General features: G+C 45.5%; 1 long non-coding RNA gene across 1 annotated transcript in view; it reads right to left on the bottom strand.

Annotated features, from left to right (window-relative positions):
- Window positions 1-17,171: 17,171 nt before the first annotated feature.
- Window positions 17,172-21,470, bottom strand: part of LOC125943722 (uncharacterized) — a 44,454-nt gene continuing 40,155 nt past the window's right edge. Inside the window, exon 3 of the long non-coding RNA XR_007465855.1 lies at window positions 17,172-17,422. This is a non-coding gene — a long non-coding RNA (uncharacterized LOC125943722). The remainder of the gene's footprint in view (window positions 17,423-21,470) is intronic.

The following is a 21,470-nucleotide window of genomic DNA, read 5'->3' as shown; positions in this document are numbered from 1 at the left end:
ATGCTTCCGCTCTATAGTATACGATAAAAAAAAGATCGTTTTCCCATGTATGGATGACAGCCAGCACTGCTAATAAATTGAGAGAGGCGGGTTTTGCCGAAGAAAGGCTTTCTTCTGCCGCGGTAAGCTCGCACGGGACGTCAAGTGGATAATAGGAGGGCAGCCTGTTGTAGGGCAAGCGTGTAGGAAAATAGTTGTTCTTTCCTTTGTCCGTGGATCTACTCACTGCACAAAAATGCGGGCCTCTCACGATAATGTTCAGGACTTAATTTCTGCCCCAACAAAAAGGGTACGCTTTGTGCAAAAGTCGAACGGCCAATCTTGAGCAAGTCGAAGGCACGGAGAGAGCGGCTGTCAGGTGAGACCTACAAATAGCTGCGTTCCATGCCGCACTTCGGTGGTGTTCAGTTCCAATTTCGCGCCAACGTGTGTGTGTTGAGCAGATTAGGCGCGGCATTAATGTGCGCCTGCGGGGCCTACAATTCCCAAGCTAGGTCGCACTTGTCACATCACTGTCGTGATTGTGGATGTGTCCCCAATCTGCCCCTGGGTACAGTCCTAGGGGCAGATGCAACAGGAAATTTTGAAGCAGCTCGGATAAGCAAACTATCGAAAACATGTCTCGCACCCTTCAATTGTTTTGCATTCTAAAGAACTTCAGTAGTTAAACAAGGCACAGTTTCGTCCGAATATGAAGCACCGATTGCGCTAGCAAATTAGTGGGCAGCTATACGAAGTGAGGATAGTAGTTTTATCGGCCGTATTAATTTGTAAACATAGGCATACTAATTAAATTAACAAGCACAATGTCACGCGCGCAGAAACAAACATGAACGCATCTCACTCAATGACCGCGGACACTCGCTGTCAAAACATTGTATCGAGTAAGCACGGATTAGCAGCGAGCGAAATCAGCTTCGTCCTGCCGATCGCATCAATGCGAACTAAGCCGCGAAAATATAGCGCAGGGCGGTTCTGCCCGTCGCAGATGCTCTTTAATATACATCAACCGGGCGGGCGCGCATGGCGTAGATATACACACCCCTCCCCCCCTCCCCCCACCGGAGCCTTGCGGCACAGGCAGGCGCTGGGGCCACCCCCTCCCCTTTCTTGAGAAGGTTGCGTGCGAATGGAAGACGGCGGGCTTCCTTCCAGCTTCCCTTCCTTACGTGCGCGAGATTGAGCCGCTATCGCCGGCGCACACTCGCGCGCTTTCACTCGCACATACACCTTACGGCGCGCGGCGACCATATTGTTACGGGGATGTTGGGAGTATTTTACAATATATACAGAAGTAGAGTTAGTGCGGTCAAGATAGCTGACCAGCAACAACACGAAGCAGCCAGTGTCTCTCGATCTTCTTCTTTTCTTTCCTCCTATCCTTCCGTAACAGGACCCCCGGGTGCTGAAGCGCCGTCTCGGCGCATGTCAGGCGAAGAACTGCGAGCGAAGTATGGCTTCAACCGCGAAACGTGCACGATGTCAACTGGCGTCGGACTTGAGGACGTATCAAACTGTAACGGCGAGATCTCATAATTGACGTCGTTAACCTGACGTAGGACTTCATAAGGCCCTGTGTAGCGAGAGAGAAGCTTCTGGGAGAGACCGACACGACGACATGGTGACCAGAGGAGCACCCAAGCACCTGGGGCGAACTTAACATCGCGATGGCGGCGATCGTACCGCTCTTTTTGTATATCCTGCGATGCCAATAGACGAGATCGGGCGACTTGACGCGCCATGTGAGCGCGATCGATGACTTCACGAGCGTACTCAGTTGTAACACGTGGCACAGAAGGTAGGATGGTGTCAAATGGCACTGTGGGGTCGTGACCATACAAAGATAAAAGGGTGAATATCCTGCGGTGTCATGTCTGGACGAGTTATACGCGAATGTCACGTAGGCCAGCGTGGCATCCCAGTCGCGGTGATCATTGGAGACGTACATCGACATCATCTCTGTGAGTGTTCGGTTGAGACGTTCCGTAAGACCGTTCGTTTGTGGGTGGTAGGCGGTGGACAGCTTATGCTCTGTGGCACAAGAGCGGAGGAGGTCGTCAACAACTCGGGACAAGAACGAGCGGCCGCGGTCGGTTAGTAACTGTCGAGGTGCACCGTGGTGGAGGATGACGTCATGGAGGAGAAAATCTGCGACGTCAGTTGCGCAACTAGTCGGCAACGCCTTGGTTATCACGTAGCGTGTCGCGTAATCGGTAGCGACGGCGATCCACTTATTCCCTCGAGTCGTCTTCGGAAAAGGGCCAAGCAGGTCAAGGCCTACGCGATAGAAAGGTTCAGAGGGAACTTCAATTGCATGGAGTCATCCGACAGGTGGCAGGGGAGGTTTTTTCCGGCGCTGACACAATTCGCAAATTGCGACATAACGACGCACAGAGCGGTAGAGTCCCGGCCAGAAGAACCGGCGTCGTACGCGGTCATATGTGCGCAAAACTCCAAGGTGTCCCGCCGTTGGTGCATCGTGAAGTTGCTCAAGAACGACGGATCGTAGATGACGAGGAAGGACAAGGAGAAACTCAGAGCCCTCAGGGTTGATATTGCGGCGGTAGAGGATGCCGTCGTGCAGCACGAACATGCGGCACGGGCCGTCGGTGCTGCCAGATTGCACTCCGGCGATGATGGCCTGCAAGGACTCGTCGCGATGTTGTTCAGCGCTCATGTCGCACATGTTAGTGAAAGCGAACACGCAGGTCTCCGGATCATGTACAACATGATCAGGAGGATCCACGGGATGACGAGAGAGGCAGTCAGCGTCCTTGTGCAGATGTTCAGACTTGTAGATGACAATAAAAGAAAATTCCTGGAGCCGCAAAGCCCAGCGACCAAGTCGTCCTGTCGGGTCCCGGAGGGAAGACAGCCAGCAGAGGGCATGATGGTCTGTAATGACCGAAAACGTGCGGCCGTACAAATATGGCCGGAACATGGCGACAGCCCACACTAAAGCCAAGTACTCACGCTCGGTGATGGAGTAATTCCTCTCAGAAGGTGACAGCAGGCGGCTGGCGTAAGCTATCACGCACTCGGTACCATTCTGTTGCTGGGCGAGAACAGCACCGATGCCGTGGCCGCTGGCGTCAGTGTGAACTTCGGTCGGTGCAGATGGATCAAAGTGGGCAAGTATGGGAGGGGTGGTCAGAAAACCGATGAGAGCGGCGAACGCGTGAGCCTGCTCCGGGCCCCATGAGAAAGGCGTATTCTTCTTGAGAAGATCTGTCAAAGGGCGAGCAACGTCGGCGAAGTTTTTGACAAAACGCCGAAAGTAAGAACACAGGCCGACGAAGCAGCGCACGTCAGAAGCAGAACGAGGCACAAGGAAACTGCGAACGGCGCGAACTTTATCCGGATCTGGTTGCACACCGGTTGCGTTAACGAGATGTCCCAACACGGTAATCTGACGGCGCCCGAATTGACATTTCGTTGAGTTCAGCTGAAGGCCGGCTTTTCGGAAGACCGCAAGAATTGCAGCGAGTCGCGTAAGGTGGCTGCCGAACGTGGGAGAAAAAACAATAACGTCGTCAAGATAACAAAGACAGGTGGTCCATTTGTAGCCTCGCAGAAGAGAGTCCATCATTCGTTAAAATGTCGCAGGAGCATTGCATAGGCTAAAGGGCATCACTTTGAACTGATATAAACCATCAGGTGTTATGAAGGCAGTCTTCTCGCGGTCCATTTCATCAACAGAAATCTGCCAGTAGCCGGATCGAAGATCAATGGACGAGAAGTATGTGGCTCCGTGTAAGCAGTCCAAGGCGTCATCGATGCGTGGTAATGGGTAGACGTCTTTTCGCGTGATCTTGTTTAAATGGCGATAGTCGACGCAAAAACGCCAGGTACCATCCTTTTTCTTTACAAGGACGACTGGCGAAGCCCAAGGACTGGCTGATGGCTCGATGACCCCTTTCCGGAGCATTTTGTCCACTTCTGATTGGATTATTCTACGTTCAGCATGTGATACACGATAGGGACGCCGACGAATAGGATTCATGTCTCCAGTGTTTATACGGTGGTGAACAACAGATGTTTGGCCGAAAGGGTGGTCGCCGAAATCAAATATGTCACTTTACGATTCTAGCAGGAGACGGCGGTCCTTAGGCTGAGCAGAGGTGAGGTCAGGTGCAATCATTTTGGCGAAGTCATCCGTGAAAGAACCAGACCTGTGAGCTGCAATTGGTGCTAATAATCCACACTCGGCATCCATACTTTTGATGTCAAATTCGGACGTACTAGAAATGCTGGCCAAGAACATGCCGGCCGGAAGCACTTGAGGGCACAGGCTGAAGTTCAGAAGCGGGAGAACGACCTCATTATTCGTAACCGTGATCAGCGTATGCGGAACAGCAACGTTTCGGTTCAAAAGCACGTCGACGATGGGGCGAAGCACATAGTCACCGTCAGGAACCTGTGGCTTGCGGTCAAAGCGACGTAAGTGATTGCCTCGGGTGACAGACGCACATCTTGAAGTGAGCACAGGCGCGGTGGCGCGGTGCTTGGAGCATCGGCGAGTTGAGGCAGTTCCAACTGAAGGACGCCGGTTGCGCAGTCGATGAGAACATAATGGTTGGATAAAAGAGTCCAACCCAAGGATAACGTCGTGAGGGCAGTTGTCGATCACAGCAAAGAGAACAGAAATAGGGCGGCCGGCTAGACTTAAACGCACAGTACACATTCCGAGAACAACCAGCACGCCACCGTCGGCTACACGAAGCACTTGTGCAGTTGCTGGGGTGAGGACCTTCTTTAAACGTCTACGTAGGCACATATATATGCACCACAACGAGTTGCACCACAAAGAGCTGATGTGACAAAACATTGTGTACACCTGAGTGTTATATTGCTTGTCGTGCAGTGCTATGGTGCATTTCATAGTGTCTCAGTTTACTTAATACACTTTCGAATTTACAGATTGCTTCACATGTTTACAGCCACAAACCACAGTGGAAACCTCGGGAAACTACTTGCATTATGACTGAGAGGTCACAACACGAGTATTTGTGTAGTGTCCTTCCGATTCAGTGATGTGGTTTTGCACTATAAATGTAAAATGTCACACCAGCAAAGCCGAGCAATCACCCTTAATTTCAAATGCATTTTTGAATGCTAGGCAGTTATGCTGATAAGCACATTTCGCCAGAAAATCTGCACCACCTTAATTTAAGTGCGATGGCAAGGGATGTTTGTGCATAGCCAAGCTGTTCTGGCGTGCCTGCAGGAATACAGCAGTGCCTGGTGGCACCGTATAGTTCAGGCGTGATAGTGAACAACTAGTAAAAAAATCTATTGATGCTAAGCTGACCCATATGTAGGAGCATTATATTACCTAAGCCACACGCAAAGTTGCTTTTAGTGTACAGAAAAGCCACAGCTTTGATTTGTCAAGTTATGTTACTGCACAAACACACAGCGCTGCAATAAAGTCTGTACAATGGTGAGCAATGCAGCAAGCAATGAAAGATTACTTGTGATATGCGGATTTGAATAGTACATGTGAATGCATACCCAATTCACCAGTATTGTTTTCTTCTGGAACAATTTTATGTTTGGTTCAGAGGCTGAGCCACTGTGGCCTCCTGACTCCAAATTTCAGTGATCTCTGACACGGTGCTCATGGGGGTACCATTCATTTGGCTACTTGAATAGTGAATAGATAGATAATGGAGCACACCAATCTTGCACTTTTATGCAGAACACGTAGCGCATTATTCCCAAAGCTGAACCAAAATAACTATGCGTTGGTTTGTTATGAAAATAAAAAATGGCAATAAGTGTTTCCTCACTTTTTGTGCGGGCCTGTCTTCCACCATATGAGCCTTCTATTCATTGTCATGTGCATGTTAAAGCAGCCTACTAATTAAGACAGACAAAACCAAAACCACTTACTACGTCAGATACCTTTTCACACCACGAGTGATCACTGAGCTCACTGCGAAGCTAAGTCATTTAATAATCTTGGTTTGCTGTCAACTAAAATGCAGGTACTGGCCAGCTGTTTGTTATAGTATGCATTTTTTCATTTTCCTAAAATCTGGCTGTGCATCAGCTAGCTAGGTTGTTGCTACATAAATACATAGACAACGCGTAACCCATGCCCAACTCACTAAAATAACCTGAGTAGAGCTAACAATAGTTCACTTATCATGTGCATCCTGTGTGAACTTATTTTTCATATATAGAGTGATCGAAATACAACACGCATGTATGATGCTGACAGTATGAAACAGTCTCAAGTCGATCATCTTTGTCTGCTGCCATGGCTGAGAGAGGGAGCATGCCTATCATGGTACTGCTTAGTTTTTGTGCACTTTGGTAATGTGTTTTACATTGTGTAAATGCTGAATTAGTATAAGTGCAGTATAATACGTAATGAAAAGGCGGATGAGTTAGCCCGCAAAGGACATGATCAGATAAAATTTATAAAAGTGTTTTTCGCTAAAAGTGAGGCTTCAGCTTTGGCGAGCCGATATGTACTCAATGAACGGCATAGAAGGTGGTCTTCAACTTCAGGTAATTGCAAGTTTTTGTTCTACATCAACACATAACTCCAATCAAGGCTACCAGAATGTCTACCACGGCATCTGGAGACCCTGTTTCACCGGCTTCAACTGAATGTTACATACATGAACAATCTTCTTTTTTGCAATGGCCGGTCCACAAGCCCATGTTGTGACAACTACATGTGGCGCCGTGCAATCTCTCTAGAGCACATCTTGCTTGAGTGCCCAGCTTAAAGAGACGAGCGGCATCGATATAAAATGAACATGGAAAAGCTCGACCAAGGCCCCTGACATTGACGTGGGTGTTGGGTTCCTGCCCTTGCCCATCAAAACAGCACTAAGCCCTGGACTTATTACTTTAATGTATTGAGGTTTGCTGTCTAAACTAAGACTCACGCGCATCGTCTCATCAGGACTGTGATCTTATTTTCTTTTGCATTGGCCGTCTACCTTCATCACCTCGAACACTTACTCTACTGCTGATAACATGACACGAGCTGCATGTTTTTTTTTTTTCGTTTGTCTTCTGCTTACCCTTTTCTAGGGCCTTACTTCTCCTTCGTCCCATTCGCTGCAGCGTAGCATTAGGCACAAATATGCTTGCTGAACACTCTCATTTTCAATAAAGAGCTTTCTCTCTCTCTCTCTCTCTCTCTCTATAAGTAGTAAAGGGGCAACAGATTGGCCACCCAGGCTGACAAGAAAGAATGGAATTATTTGATTTCACTCGAAATAAGTTGTCTTATCAGCAATATAAATTATTATTTGCTTTCAAATAAATATTCTGCTTGAAAACATCTCATGAGTATGTGTCTGCATGAGGTGACCACTATACGTACATATTGCTTTTATGCCAGTCATAATGAATTGTACCCACTTGCTGCTTAACCTTCAATTCCATGCTGCGTCAAGTTAAGCACTTATGCACAACCTTTTTACACAGAACTTCATCCATGACTGAGCCCATCTAAGGTTTTATTTTGTTTGGAAAGCTTACAAGCAGCAAGTATTCAATTTCTGAGAGGCACGTTTTATGCCGCGCTTCGTCTTTGGTGTTTCTATTTATGCAAAAAAAAGAAAGGAAAAGGCATTTCATGCATCCAAGTGCTTTTTAAGCACTCTTAAAATTGGCAGAGTAAAAAAAAAAGCATGAACAAGCAAATGCAAGCATTTGCACAGTCGTAAAACTGTATGACGAAACTGATTCTTTAAGGGCGAACCTGTACCCACAAAATCAAGTTACACTCGAAGCACAACGATAGCGGCAAACACAGTCGGCGATCGTCGAAAATCTGATCAGCGGCGAAACACGTCGGCTTTTATGCATAAGTCATAGAAGGTTCCAGATTATTTCTTGGTGCCCGCTTGTCTTCCAGGAAGTTGTAGACAATTCGCGTCGGTCATACAATGAGATTACGTTAGCGTCGGTGACAACAGACAACGGATAGAAGCATCGATAACGTTCGAGAAACTTCGGAAACATACAGGCGTGTCCTGCGCCTAGCGATAGCGTTTAACATTTGTTAGTCGGTGAAAAGCTGTCACCGGTGAAAGATAAACATGTACACGTGTCAATATCAGCAAGGTATACTCGGAGCCTCACACGCGTGCTGAATGAGTAGTAAAGAGGGGTGTCGTGTCGACTACGCAGCTGTATTCCGCAACAGTTGTGCGTGTGTTCTGTCTTCTTGCAAACTGTCACTAACACTACAGAAACAGCGCCATCGCACCGAACACGGGGATTTGGGTCGAATCGCTCGGCGATACTATCGCTTTCGGGTAACGTAGAACGCGGCACGTTGGATGATTCGAGAGGTTTTGCTCAACCAGCCAAGGCAGCGCGCACTGACAGTGATCGTCCGAGGATACGTGCCATGTTGCGACATGATGCGATTGCAATACATTTTTAAAAGGTGGCGCAGATAAGGTGACTGTGCGGTGTTTCGAACAAGGATGACAGCGCCAATGCAACACATGCGGCTACAGAACAGAATGTCACAGCCTAGAGTCGCATTTTCACCGTGACGCGGAAACTTGAAGTCGCATCTGCAAAAATATGACAGCGTCGTATGCTGCCAACCTTGAAAACTTTGCTCCGCTGAATGGTTGCCAGCTGTCAACAGATCGCGTCGTCCAATCGGAGTGCGCGTGCAATCCGCTCGTGCGGATGCAGCGTACGACGACTTTTTCGACACGATCCGCCTTTTGGCCTTCCGCCCTGGTCCTCAAGAGGGCGGAGGCGTGCGGAGCGGATGTGCGGATTGAGCGCGCATGGGCCCTTTGAAATCAACAAGCAACCCTTTGGCGCCAATTACAGACACACACGCTCCCCTCTCCTCTCATTCTTTCGCACTATGAACCACTTTTCGTCACTTCAGCCTGTACTCCCTGTCCAGAACCTCGCGCTTCGGCTCTCCATCTCCTTTCTCATTGCCTGGCAGATCCTACCCCGCGGAGCCTAGAGCACCTGAAGACTTGGAAGGACTGGCAGACCCTGCGCCGCTCCGGAGACCCGGTCGTGAAGACCATGGCAACTGACCGGCCTGCCAGCGTTATGGACCGGACAAACAAACGCTTAAGTGCCATGGGGTCGTGTGGAGGCCCTGCAGCCTGCGTGCTCCAAACCCCTTAGTCTCTATAATAAAGTTTTTATTATGATGATGATGCGCAAGTTAGCAACAGCCAGGTGCGCCGATGTCGTCATCCGCAGCGCCGATCAAATATTTTTATCTAGGGCATTCATCATCCGCTGTGACAGCTGCGCCGCTGACCTCATTCTTGGCGCTGTGCCAACTTTTATCACTGAGCTTCATACACCTGCATCGCAAATCTTCAAAGTGGGGGCCTATACGTTCAGGCGTAAAAAAAAGACAGGTCCATACATGAGTACACTAACTAAACTCTTCGGTGTGACTCTGAACTTCACCCGGACAGCACCGACACGACGTATTGCTTCTATGTTGGTAGTAGAATTAAGAGTTGCCTTTACGAGAGCTTACTTAACATACTGTTCCTGGCGGCAAAGCAGGACAAGAAGTAGAAGAGAAAAAATGAGACACACTGATAGTTTAATAAGACTAAGCACCAACTTGCACAAGAGCAAGCTTTTTTTAGAATATCATTAAGAGATTTTCTTCAGCGTTACTTGGAATGGCTGGCGCTGCTACACCTGATGTGTGCAGCTGTGAAGAGAACATCCACCATTTTTTGTTCTACTGTCCTCGATTCGATATACAAAGGCAGTCAATGTCTAATGCATTACGGCTACTAGACAATCGTCTGCTGTTCGTGCAGACAATGCTTCAACCCGGTCACCACCTGTCATTGGCCCCAAAGGCAGTGAATGCACTTTCACGCTTTTTGAAATGACTGGCTTGCGTGAGCGCCTTCAACTGCAGGGTGCTTTCTCACGGAACTGGACAGCCTTCTCTTTCTCATCCGTCTATTCACTTCCCCATAACAGGGTAGCCAACCAGACGCTTTATTGGCCAAGAACCTGGACTTCTCATTTTTCTTTATGTCTCTGTTGTAGTGATGAAGACCCATCGTGTATAACCGGCAAAGCTTACAAGGGAGTGAGATAGCCTAATCAAATTACCAAAAGTATTAGGGGGGGGGGGGGTTCTGCCAATTCACCTTGGACCCTCGCTCGCTGAGGTAACTTATCAACTGAATCGAACGGCATCGGATATGCTTTTTGTGCTGGCACAAAATAATTTGCAGTTTCAGTCCTGTTTTTAGCCATTGATTGCATAAATGTGTGCCATGATGCCGGTATTATAATATATTACTGATTAGCAGCGACTGTAAGATGACCATTTTTGTACACTATACGCGCGGTCCACGTCAGCATGTGCAGCCAGAGAAGCGTAATTCAACCGGCAGTAAACAGCCCGAAAAACACAGCGACGAAAAGAAACCAGACGGGACAAGCTAGGTAACCTCACAGAACGCTGCGAAATGCTATCATTCGGCTGTTAAATATAGGCCAACCCTTTCAATGGCATGCCATTGACCGAGTCTTGGACACGGTGAAATGAAAAATAATAAAGAAAAGAAAATAAATACATGCGGCTGCCCTTTGAAAATCTCTGGTAAAGCCGGGCAACATCTTTTTTTCTCTTTTTTTTTCAAGCGTAAAACGAGTCTGCCTTAGAATAACAGAATACCTAGCTACGTTTAACAATACAGCTCACCGGTATTGTCTTGAACGCGGTTAACGAAGAACCGCAGCAGACCAAGCGAAGTCATGTGTACTGAAGTTGTTTTTTTTTTCTTTTTCTTGCTTTTGTCTTTCCATTCATTTTTTTTGCCTTGATATAACTATAAAAGTCCGTGCGGCACGTGGTGGAATTTACGGGAACTAAATGCTAATGTCTAGTGAAGCAGGTTCTGGAAGCTCCATCGCTAATAATGTTCGCTATAAATTTGGCAAGATCGGAGGAGAACCTTGTGTCAGGTTTAGGCAACTCCACGCTGTATTTGGGTGCACCAGACATGTGAAACATTGTGTACTCTGCATGCGCTCTAAAGCCGTACTCTAATCATTCAGTTAGATTCAACAGCAATGACAACTGACGATGCATTTTTGTTCATAACATCTATCTGTGATTGAAGACGGAACACAAACTCTAATGTTTCCCTGTGTAGAAGACTGTACCGCAATATCGGCACAACTTTCTCCGTGCTGGGTGAATGGGTGATGTTTTGCGCTTCCAGCAAGCTATAAAGAAAAACCCGAGCACGAAAAAACAAAACAAGAACACACGCATTTCCGAAAGATGTCGCTTTCGCGAGCTCATTAGCGTCAAGAGCGCACCGGAACACGAGAGATTATTCAGCCTATGAGGTCTCAGCAATCTCCCGTCCCCCAGCGAAGCGCTCAGGTTTGCTGGAGGCTTGGTACCACGGGAAGTTGTCGCCGACGAGAGGGAGGCCTTGTTTACCAGAGCAGGGAAGTGGCTCTTGTTTGCCGACGACGCTATTTCCTTCGCTCCCTACGACGACCGGATGAAGTTCGCGCTCTGGCCTAATCACCGGGAAGGGAACGTGTAAATCCTTTGCACTCCGATAACTTCTTCGAGGGTTAGGCAGTGCGACGTTGAACTGCGTAGTGCAGCTGCTCAGACAATCGTAGGCTAATGTTTTTTCTCCACTTCAACCACTTTGCATCGGTGTTCGCTGAAGGCATTCAAAAAGAAAATCAAATCGCACATGCAGCAGACCTCTTGGGATAGAAGAGAGAGACAAATAATATTGAACTTGTTAAATTCGCTTTAACTGGAACTATTTCGCTTGGCGGCAACAACGCCTATAGACACAAACGTTCTGGAAAGCTTTCAGTCAATCAATCAATCAATTTATTTGGCATTCATTACAGCATCTGCACGTAACGAACGCGAGGACAAGAAAAAAAATCTGCTAATAGCAGCTTTACACGATTGCCTCTATGCTTGGCAGCAAACAAAACATATAAATACATTGCATAAGTACACATGTTTTAGTTAGCATGTATACCAATTTGGCGTAACTAAAGTAAATACAAAACCAGGATATAGAGTGCAAAGAAGAAATACATCGAAAAGTATATCTCAATTACAAGGTACGCACATTGTTTTAACAAAAGGCATTGCTTCGCAACAAAATATAAACAATGTGATAATTTTGCACAAGGAAGGCAGGAAAATAGAAAATTTACTATAATGAAAAATAGATGAATTGTTTTATAATTAAGTGCAGGTTTTATATAGATTACGAGGATGGTCCTATATATAGTAAATGGTAATTTTATTATACGAAACAACATAACTATGCAAGTGTGCAATAATGTAGACGTGCGATATACCCTATATCTCAAAAACCCAAAGAAAACTCAAAAGGTTCAAAAGCAAGCGCACTACAGGCAATCAGTCATGGTACCTTTTACACAAAAAACACATGTTATTGTTTCGAAGGCAGGTGTTCCATAACATACTGCTTTATTGCAGTCCTTGAAGCTTTCTTTATGTCAATGCCACTCCTTTCTATTTTATTGAACAAGCTTGGTATTCAATATAATAATATAGGAAAGTAGTGTTGCTATCAACCAAATAACAGGAATTTTCCGTGTAACATCAAGTACAACATATCACATAGCCTAGGATTGCGCTAGGCTAATTAGATTTCTTCGAAAGCAGTGCACCGTTCCTTTAAGATAGAAGCCCCCCAAAATAATATTAAATGACCCGCGGCCAATTTTTCCTTTTTTTTTACTGCTCGTGCCTGCCAGGAGTATAGGTCGACCCACTGGCGCTAAGACATGTCTAAGTGACGGCACACTCATAAGTGCGTTTGAAATTGTTGAGAGTGCCAAAATGGGTTTCCACCGGCACTTGCTTAGAACTCAACGAACAAGAGAACAAAGACAGCATAGGTGATACCAAAAAGAAAGCATCAAGGTGCAATGAGCAATTCGCTCTGCGAGTGTCACAACACAGAGAACTTTCTTACACGATTTAGCAGAACGAAGCTCTCTTGGCCAATTCAGAGAGTTATCTTTCCAGAATGTCTGGTAACAAGCTTTAGATGACATTTAAAAATATTAGCATGCATCAGAAGAAGGATACGCGGGCTGTTCGGCACGCGAGACATTAAAGCCGGAGGTTATAACACACGTTGACTGAAAGAAAGTATGTAGCAGCTAGCTTTAGACATCACTCACCTCATAGTGAAACTAGTAGCGTCATCTTGCTCGGCCAAATATTCTGTTAACTAAAAGACGAAAGACGAAGAACATGAAAGCCACAAGAAAAGCGACAAGCCGCTTGTGTTAGGTAATCATGGATAGGGGTGGCGAGGGGGGCTCATGTGTACAGAGAAGAGAAACACAACATACAAGCACTTTTTCTTTTTTGAGTCCCTGGGAAAGTCCCTTTTTCCCTACTTGTTCTTCAAAGCTGTCAATATTTTATTGCGATAGCAATTATATGGACACTCCAAGCGGATTTCTGCCATCGGCGTCGTCGTCGCGTGTAAAGTCTAAGGGGTTTAAAATCGTCGCCGCGCGCCGTGTGCTGAATGTGCAAGTGAAAGCGCGCGTGCCTCGCGCGCTTTCACGGAGAGCGAACGCTTGGCGGAGGGCAAACGCGACATCTTCCGTCGTGGAAAAGGCAATGCGGGGATGGGAGAGAGGGAGGGGAGGTGACGGTTTAGCTGCCGCACCAAACGCGTATCTTGCGACCGGGCGCTAGGGAAACTGGCTACTCAATCTCCCAGGCAAACGTGGAAAGCGGGAAGGCAACGCTTCTACTTTGCCAGCAACTGCGTATTTGTACTTGGCGCAGCGACGGGCTGTCGCGCCCACCGTATCTTGAAAGCGGTCTCCACACGGCTCGTACCTTTGTATGCGCTGTGCTTTTGCCGCTCAGTTTCCGTTGAAGCGATTGACCACGCGAACCTTCGCTCGCTGCTGCTCACGCCAGCGGTACGACAATGGTTTTCTGCAGTCATCGAGTGTGATCTGTTCAGGTTTGCTTGTGCGACCTGACACCATGCTTGCTAATTCAGTCAGTAAGCAAATGTGTCCACGTTTATGCCGCCGATAAAGCTACTATTCTTACTCCGCATAGCTCTCTACTAATTTGCTATCGCAATTGATACGTCACCTTTTGGGAGAAAGTGCAATTTCTTTAAATCAATTAGAAATTTCCCAAAATTTGAAACGTTCGTTTTGAATAGGTGGCGAGGAATTCCAGTGGCGCCGCCTGCCGTTGGAGCCTCAATGACGTTTAAATTTGGAACACGTGGCTAAGCGTCTGTTTCAGCGCCATCGCGTCGCTTTTCTTTTTGCCAAATGGCGGTGAAATTTTGGCTGGTTGAATAGTAGCTTTACGCAACAGCACTTGTTATTTATTTTGATGTTAAAGATTCTCACTATGTGTGAAAACATTCAGTGCTTTTCTATGCCGATACGTGTGACATTTTACGGTACTTACTATCTTTGAAGTTTAAAAGCATGGTAGCTTCTGCAGAAGTTCAACGGTAGATCGGTAAACCGCCCTGTGAAAGCGGGCCCATATACATGCTCAAAAATAACAACTTCCACTTGCAAGAGGGCGGCTATATACAGGATGTTTCACGTAACTTGGGCCGGACTTTAAAATTATGCAAACGCTACGTAGCTGGACAGAAGCAAGGTAATGTTGTTTGCCGTCGCTCGTTGATACTCGGAATATTTTTTGCATTCCACGTACTTAGATAATTAGTCCTAAATATAATTAAGTTCCCAATTATTATAGTTAGATGAAAAGTGTCAATGGGAAAATTATAGAGCAACATAAAAAATTCCCGATACAGCTTCTGTTGCTCAATACGTGCAACATAAAAGTGTTTTTCTTAGCGTGAAAGCCGCTCGCGAATACGCGCAAAAATTTCCGCGCGACGGGCCGCTCAAGGCACTTCGTGTATTCACGGGCATCTTTCACGCTCGGAAAAATACATTTATTGTGATAGAAATTCTATTGACACTCCAGGCTCATTTCTGCCGTCGCCGTCGCCGTGAGGTTCCTTATAACGTCCAGCAGCGATAAACTCGTCTCCGAGCGCCGTATGCTGTTTGTTTTTAAGGAAATTCTGCGAGGGTGAGCCGGCGATCGCGGCTCAATGTCGCGCACGCAAGGGAGGTAAGCGTGAAGGAAGTGCGCCGTCTTCCATCGCGCGCAACGCTCCGGGTGGAGGGTAGGGAAAGGAGGGGAGGCGGCGTTTTACGCCGGCGGGCCTCGAAAACACAACTCACAGGGGACTGTGTCCCTGACGCAGATGGCTATGAAGATGCCGCGGCCCGCGCGGGAGCGCGCGCCCGCACGGGTCGCCAGGTTTTGGGGGGAGGATAACAATGGGGTGGGCGCGTTCTATTCCGAGCGGCCCCGGTGACCGCGCGGGCCCGCGCGCAGCGGCAAGGTCAGCACGAGAGGAAGCACGAACGTCAATTCGCTCGCAGCCATGCTTCCTCACTCCAGCGTTTTGACAGCGAGATTCCGCGGTCATCGAGTGAGATGTGTTCATTTTTGCTTGCACGCGCCTGACACAATGCTTGTTCATTGTGTTAGTATGCCTATGTTTACAAGTTTATACGGCCAATAAAACTACTATCCTTACTTCGTACAGCTGTCCACTAATTCGCTATCACAATCGATGTTTGGCCTCTCGAGAGAAACTGCGACTTTTTTTGTATCATGTATTGAGCAACAGAAAGCTCTATCCGGAGTGTCTCATGTTGCTCTACAATTTCCTCATTGACACTTTCCATATAAATGTAGTAATTGAGAAGCAGAATAAAATATTAAGACTAATTATCTTTTCAGGCAGAATGTAAAAAATTACCCGAGCATCTGCAAGCGACGGCAAACAACATTACCTTGGTTCTGTCCAGCTACGTAGCATTTGTATATGTCTAAACTTTGTCCCAAGTTTAGTGAAACACCCTGCGTGAGAAGTGACATTTGCGTGACTAATGTTGCCAGTCGTGTGCGTGGCAAAAGGACATATCTTGATAGTCGAGGGCGTTCAGTTGGCTTGAAAGTGTGAAGGGATGTTGCTGCAGTTCAGTATTTTAGGTGGGCTTTATTTTACTTTATTTTAGATTTACTTTCTCGCTCACAATGCAGTCTGTGGAATCAGCGCGCATCTTTATCAGGTTGCATAACAAGTGTGTCATATGGCGCGTAGACGTTTCTGGTTCGCATGCACCTCAGCGCACTATAACGCAGACAATATCTTGCTGCAATAATCTGTTTTTAGCGTAGGCAATGCCCGAAGGAAACAACAAATTAAAAGCACGAAACTACGAAGGGAATTGGGAAAGTGGTCGTCTGTTTGTTTTATACTGTAAATTTATGGTATTTTTTAAGTATGTGTAATATAGCAGTCTAATCCATGCTTACCCCATGCTTGTGATAAAGATAAAAAAAAACAAGTCCAATACTTATTTTTGCATTCACTACTGCAAGCATTATCACCAACTGTAGCCCCGTCACGCCTTGATCGCTGACCTTTGACAGTAAGTGACCTTACTGATCACAAAATTGCGAAGAGCGGCCCTTTCGGGTTGCCGAATCCGACCACTTTACGTTTGCATACACCAGGCCTTGTCGCTGAATTCAAAACGAGCAATGGGACCAACACGAGAAGTAGTCCCGGTCTTGGCTGGACATATTCCGCGATGAACGTATTAAAAAGCATTAAGAAGGCCCGAGCCACATTTTTTGTTCTTTTCTCATACGATAGTCAACCCCACTCAACGACAAGGGCCACGATTTATGGAAAATAAAAAAATATAATAAAGTAAAACTCCTAAACTGATGGATAACTTCGCCGTGGCTAAGAGATGTCATGCAATCTCACTTTCAGCGCAACAGCAATTGCAGCGCCAGCGCTTCTAGTGGTTGCCGTCGGGCCACATTATCCGCGTTTATATATTTTTAGAAGCTTCGTATGGTATAGCCCTTTATAGTCAAGTTGATGTGTGAATCATCGATAACGGCGTAGGAGTTCTTTCTGTTGTGTGTTTGTATGTTGATCACCTTTTCCAAAGTCTCAGGTACAACCAATTTATGAAGTATTCCTGAATTTAACGAAGCATAAAGAACGAATAAGTGGATAGTTTTTCTTCTTTATTTTCTTTCTTTCTATTAATGGTTCACGCCCAACGATTGTCTGTTCGGTAACGATTCCCAGTGCTATATAGTTTCCCGTTCTTCACTGTGTGAGAGTGAAGTGTGGTAGTGGTTTCGGGACACTCCTCCGGCTGAGATTGCGGAGCCATTCTCGGTCAGGGGTGCAGAAGCAGCGGGAGGCCTTGCAGTAGCCTGTCGACCACTCGCCATGTTCACGAACACACTGGCGCGTGCACCGAATGCTCTCGCAGTACAGCAGCTCTGTTTGTAATATGGGAAGAAATAATCAGTGCAGCCAGAGCAAGAGAATACATTTATTATCAAAGCTGTGACACCCCCCCCCCCAAAAAAAAAATAAAGAAAAGAAAAAAGAAAAAGAGACACAAGGATGCGCATAAAATTGTGTCCTATTCATGATGCGTCAGATAAGAACAAACTTGAAAGAACCTGTGTACGCAGCGACAAAAAGGTATGTCAAACAATATCGGTAGAATTTTCTTATGTATATGCAATTGCACAAAATATTGCAAAACTCGTGTAGTACAAAGTACTTTAATTATTGGGTTTTATGGGCCAATAGAAAATCAGCAGAATAGCAGAATAGAATCAGCAGAATAGAAAATCTAAAAGGGGTGGCGTTGTATGCTTACACGTAAAGGCAAGATTAAAGTATGAGGGGAACGAAGATCTGTCTCTGTGTACCCATGCCATAGAAACTTTAACATTAAAGTATCAAAAATGTTTGTTTACAGTAATATACCGGCCTCCAGATGGTAACATTGATTCATTCTTTCAATATCTAGAAGACCTATTCTATGATCTCAATTACACATTAGTGCTTGGTGGTGATTTGAACATAGACATCTTAAGCAACACACATAAACAGGCTCGATTTTCAGACCTTCTTGCCTCGTTCTTTTTCAAAAACGTAATTACTATGCCAACGCGCATTACCGCTACTAGTTCTACTCTCCTGAACCTATTCATCACAAACAATTCCGTTCATCCAATACAGGCAGGCGCCCTTGATGCCTCGATAAGTGATCATTTGCCCGTTTATTTAGTCCTGGACAAACCTTTTAATGAAAGGAGCCATGTTCCCCCAGCTACTCATTTTCAACAAATAAATCGGTATACACTGTCGTCTTTCAGAGAGGAAGTTAATACATTGAATTGGAACAACGTATTGTCTTGTTCCTCCGCTGACCTCGCGTATGACTGTTTTATTAATACTATGTGCTCTGTGTACAAAAAACACTTCCCTTATAAGACCTTAAACAAGCCTAAGCGGGCCCGCAAGCCTTGGATTACTTCCAGGGTACTTAATATGATTAAAGAAAAGAATAGGTTATATCAGGTGTTTTTGGTAACGCGAGATGTGAGCGCATTTAATGTTTTTAAGGTTTACAGAAATAAACTCACTGAAATACAAAAGCAAGCTAAACGTAGTTATTACTTTATGATCTTCGATGGCGTTACTGACACTAAACACATCTGGAACAAACTGAATTCTAGCGTTTCTTCTAAAAGAGCCACCAGTGATATCGGAGAGCTGTTAAGTAATGATGAAATATGCAAGGGTACAGTATTAGCCAACAAGTTTAACGAGTACTTTACTTCATTAGTTGATAGCACTCACAGTCAGGATTCATTAGATCACTTACGTCCCCCCGTAAAGGATTGGCTATTTGCTCATCCAACAGATCCACAAGAGGTCATTAATGTGTTTCAGAGTTTCAAAAAAAGTAAAAGTGAGGACATAGATGGATTAAAATTGGAACCCATAATCTTTGTTTTAGATCTCATCTGCACTACTTTAGCACACATATATAACCTTGCATTAGACACAGGTGTATTTCCCGAGAAAATGTAAACCGCGAAAGTCACAGTCATTTACAAAGGTGGAGATAAAAATAATTTGGGTAATTATAGACCAATTTCAATTCTGCCAATATTTTCCAAGGGGCTTGAAAAATTGTTATATACAAGATTGTCTAAGTTTTTTTATGAACACAATGTCATCACGTCGTCACAGTATGGGTTTCAGCCTGGCGTTTCAACAGAAAGTGCTTTGCTATATCAAAAAGAATTAATCATAAAGAACATGGAAGCAAAAAAACTTACACTAGGAATATACCTAGATTTTTCGAAGGCATTCGACCGAATTAATCATATTACTCTGATAGAAAAGCTATATTGTTATGGCATTCGCGGTGTCATTTCAACTCTTATAAAAAGTTACTTATGAAATCGGCATCAGTGTGTATCAATTAACAGAGAGTTGTCATTGTCTAAAGGTGTTAGGAATGGCGTACCACAAGGAAGTATACTTGGGCCCCCTTTATTCAATATTTTCATTAATGATATTGTAAGAGTTGACAGCTCTGTAGATTATGTTACTTATGCAGATGACACTGCTTTATTTTTTTCTGGTGAAACCACTGACAATCTCGTTGTGTCTGCTAATGAAGTACTAAAGAAAATATACGTATGGACTGTTAAAAACTCGCTACACATAAATTGCTCTAAGACTAAAGCTGTACTGTTCCGAGCGAAATCAAAACTTTGCAAACCAACTCAGAAATTATTTCTCAACAGTAATGAAATCGAACTTTCCCCATCCGTAAAACACTTGGTGTTATCTTTAGCGAATTCTTATTATGGGATTACCATCAGAGCACATCAGTCATAAACTTTCCAGAGTGTTAGGCATATTGCGAAGGTGTCAACACATACTACCTGTCCCTCAAAAGCTTTTAGTGTACAATGCCCTTTTTTTCTTCTCATCTACATTATTGCTGTCTAGTTTGGTCCACAGGCTCTAAAAAATCGTTAAATGCTTTAGTCACTCTGCAAAAAAATGCATTACGGTCTATTGAAGGTGTCTCTTATAATGCGCACACCTCTGAACTGTTTAAGAAATTCGGAATCTTGATAGTTGATCATTGTTATGAATACCAGCTCTTGTCGGCTTTTAAATCTGAAATACGCAGAGACAGCATGTACATACGCTATTTAGCTGCCTTGCAACCTAATACAGCCTGTCGTCTAACTCGACATACGGAGATTTGGTATGTACCACGTACTCGAACAAATTATGGGGTTCAAACTCTTCGTTTCTGTCTTCCAAATGTACTAAATTGGTGTAAACTAACAATTGAGAACTTGAGGAATAAGGATTATAAACAGGGATAAGGTGCCTCAGAAAGGCTGGCCAACGTTTCGATAGGAGGACCTATCTTCGTCAAAGGCGGCCTCGTCATCCTCGGCGGGTTAGTTTTAAAGGGTTAGTGGAGTGACGTCACGTCGATGTCCGCTGTGGCTGGCTGTAAAGGGAGAGACTGAAAAGAAAATGAGCGCCGGCGCTTGACTGGCTAGGCGCGATTTCTAAGACGAGGGGACAAGAGCGGGAGAGCGAGAAAGTGGCAAAAAATTATAAAAAAGAAAAAAAAACCGTCAGAGGGGGTTGGGGGAGCGAGAGGCGAGTGTTCGGAGGAGTCGTGGTCGGCGTGCGTTTGGGGTCCCTGAAGAGCCGGTCAGTGGTCACAATACGAGTTGAAAGCATGACTTGAGTAGCGTAGCATCAAGGCATCGGGTAATTTTGTGGTTGACAGGGAGCAGCTTGGTCCGTCAAGGGACGTTAGCCTCACTAGTTCGCCCTAGGCGTCGTCGCGGCGGTATACAGAATTGGCGAGACCTTGTGTGGTCAAGGCGCCGAAAAAGGTATCCTGGCGCCTGGGATTTTCGACTGTCTCGGTGTGGATCTTGTGTGGAGAAAAAAAAAAACCGGCGCAGGAGCGTGACAGTGTAGACAGGTGTACCTGGAAAAGCGCTCGTATGGTTGATCAATGCGTAAAAAGCATGAATGACGATAATAAATCGAATGGTAGGGGAGATGCAGGGAAGAACTGGAAATGGAAGAATAGGTGAGGTTGAGGGGAAAAAGAAAAAAAAGGAAAAGAAGAAAAACAAACTATAAAAAAAAAAACTGCACAGGAGAGTGACAGCGGAATAAATATAATTTGAAACATGAACACTGAGGGGACAGGTGTACCTGGAAAACCGTTCGTATGGTTTATCAATGAGTAAAAGCATGGAGGAGGATAATAAATTGAGTGGTAGGGGAGATGCAGTGAAGAACTGGAAATGGAAGAATAGGTGAGGTTGAGCATCGAGATTAGCTGGAGGTTTAACTTGTTTTGCGCCTTTGTTAATGGTATAACAATTTAAGGTTTATGTTACTGTTTTAGCGATTCTAAGTTGCCACGCGATAAATTCATCCCCGTGGGGTGCAGGCATTTAAACTTGT

The sequence above is a fragment of the Dermacentor silvarum genome, chromosome 3 (genome assembly GCF_013339745.2).
Source record: "Dermacentor silvarum isolate Dsil-2018 chromosome 3, BIME_Dsil_1.4, whole genome shotgun sequence".
NCBI classification, from domain to species: domain Eukaryota; kingdom Metazoa; phylum Arthropoda; class Arachnida; order Ixodida; family Ixodidae; genus Dermacentor; species Dermacentor silvarum.
This window is presented reverse-complemented; position numbering and strand designations above follow the sequence as displayed.